This window comes from Mastomys coucha, unplaced genomic scaffold (assembly GCF_008632895.1).
Source record: "Mastomys coucha isolate ucsf_1 unplaced genomic scaffold, UCSF_Mcou_1 pScaffold1, whole genome shotgun sequence".
In the NCBI taxonomy this organism is placed as follows: Eukaryota; Metazoa; Chordata; class Mammalia; order Rodentia; family Muridae; genus Mastomys; species Mastomys coucha.
In genome coordinates, this window is record NW_022196891.1 from 57,822,765 (window position 1) to 57,825,321 (window position 2,557).

Sequence of the window (2,557 nt, forward strand, 5' to 3'; positions counted from 1 at the left end):
AAAAAGAAGGTAAAAAAAAAAAACAAAAAACAAAATACAATTCATGGGCTCAGAAAACACTTGATGCTACCTATTCATAACCTCATAAAAGAAAAAGAAACCACATGTCTGTAACTATGATAATGGAATATAATGGAATATTTAGTAAGGAAAGATATAAATAATTGGACTCAAACTTAACTCTAGTAAAGCTAATAGAATATGGAAACTGGAGTCTAATTTGTACTCTATAATTGATTTTGGAGGTGGTCTTCCTTGTGTAGATGTAACCAGAGAGATACGTACTTGTCGGTTATGCTGAAGAAGTAGGGTATAATTTAAGCATGAAGGAATGCATAGCAAATGTACAATGTAAAGGTTACTATATCGTCTGTCATTTTGTTTTTTAGCATATGTTTATTCTAATAATGTGAGTAGAGTTGGAAGTCATCACAAGTTTAATAAGTGGAGACAACTCTGTTTCACTTCAAAGTAGTCTGTTTTTGGGTAAACAATTCAATTCAATTGCAAGTTCAACGTTTTTAAGGATTAAGGAATCTCTCTCATGAGATGACAACCAGGTGGAAGGAAAATTTGTGGGCAATTATATGGTCATTGTCTTGTGGTTATAAAGGAGGGGACACTATACTTGTTAATTTGCTTAAGACCAGGCTGTTGGTTAGCCTCACCAGGGACATCTGCCATTTAATCCAATCACTAGTGTCCTGAGCTGAATCTGACTGTAGTCTCTGCTTCTGAGATTCAGCCTTTTGTTCCTAGTTATTGCCTTTGACCAGTCCACCAATGCTCTTAAAGATTTCAGTTCTCCAAGAAGGTATGTGATATGGTATATGCCACCCAAATTTCATGTTGAGATGTCATGGCATATTAAAAAGTGGGACTTCTAAGAGTTGGTTAGATCACTCACAAATGATTCAATGCCAGTACTATAGGAGTAGGCTCTTGGTAAGATGGCAAGTTCAGGTATCTTCACTCATGTGTTCTTTGCCACATTATAACACAAGATGTCCTCAATTCACATGGCTTTCAACTCTTAGTCAGTCTTCCCAGCTTCCAAAAACAGGAATCAGACTATTGCTTAAGTTTTACTGGCTGTGGTACTCTCCTTTGGCAAGAGAGAGCACAGCGAGCAGGCCAGTCGCCTCAGAGAATGCTGCCATTCTGAGTCCCTCGTAGGATTCAACAGTCGGCACACTCTATCACTATCCTTGCCAACACCCACCTGTCCTACTTCTGAGATTCAACCTCTGAAAATATATGTAGAGAAAGAAAGACACTAATCAGTGGTCTAACTTAAAACTTAGAGTGAAAAATACTAGTCTTTGATCCAGCAATTCTACTTCTAAGAATTTGCTCTAACAAGCTCAGAATGTCCATAAAATGATATGTGGTCAGGGCTATTCCTATTATTATTATTATTATTATTATTATTATTATTATTATTATTATTATTATTTGTTATCAGAAGATTAGGAATTGATATATCTACCAACAGAATATAGTTTTGAAGAGGTGATAAAATAATGTGGCAGTTTAGCCCCTATAGATAGAAAACTATAGAAAAGCCATATGAAAGAGAATGTCCACAAGTGTCAGTTATACATCCTTTCCATATGCAGAGCTAGAAGATAGTACTGTGGAATGTGGGAAATAAAGAGGAGAAAAGGAGGAGGAGGCTTATGTACAATTATATTATTTCATATCTTTTGTTTCTGTACTAATATTTTGTACTATAATTCATTATAGAAAAAGCAGAATAAAGAATCAAGGATTTACAAATGACTCCTGTATTAGAGGTTATACATATCCTAGTTTTGAAATAATGAACACCAACAATCCCATGGGTGAGGAAGAGGACTACCTACAACAACAGGAACAAAAGTTCATGTTTTAAATTCCTGGCACTGTACTCAGCACCAAAACTAAGCAAAGCTTTACTCTCTGACTTACTTTTCAATCCCACAAACTTGGGGGACTCAATGAAATGAACAATGCAATATCAAGAACCACATCTCTCAGAGAGGCAGTTTCCATCAAACCCTACAGGACATATAGACTCCATGGACTACAACAAACATTCAGTAGAAGTCTTTAAAACTCAGGCTGCTGGGTATATAGTTCACAACAGTTAGAAGCTTCTGAGAGATTTACTCTTCTTATGAGGAGGACAAAGTGGATAAAGGATGAAAATTCCTGCAAGGGCTACTTCCTAACCGGAGATGTTCTCCCTGGAAGGTTCGGGTAATTCTTAGTAGGTAAGACTGCTCAGCTAATGAATCTACACATACTCTACAGTCATCCTACGCTGATGCGGCATTGCAGGGAGGATGAGGAACACCAGGTATCCCATGCAACTCAGAGGAACTCCTAGGGTAAAGGAAAACAGCAAACAGTGGGGTAACAATAAGCAATGTCAGAAGAAAAACAATGAAAAGTAGTTTAAGAGTCTAAAACACAAACAGTTGGGTGTTAAGAATTCTTTCTTCATATGCAGGGCAGTGGTGGCACATGCCTTTAATCCCAGCACTTGGGAGGCAGAGGCAGGTGGATTTCTGAG

General features: G+C 37.3%; 1 protein-coding gene across 7 annotated transcripts in view; it reads right to left on the bottom strand.

Annotated features, from left to right (window-relative positions):
• The window catches only part of Rabgap1l (RAB GTPase activating protein 1 like), a 723,114-nt gene that overhangs the window by 321,241 nt on the left and 399,316 nt on the right, over nucleotides 1–2,557 (bottom strand). The window lies entirely within an intron of this gene.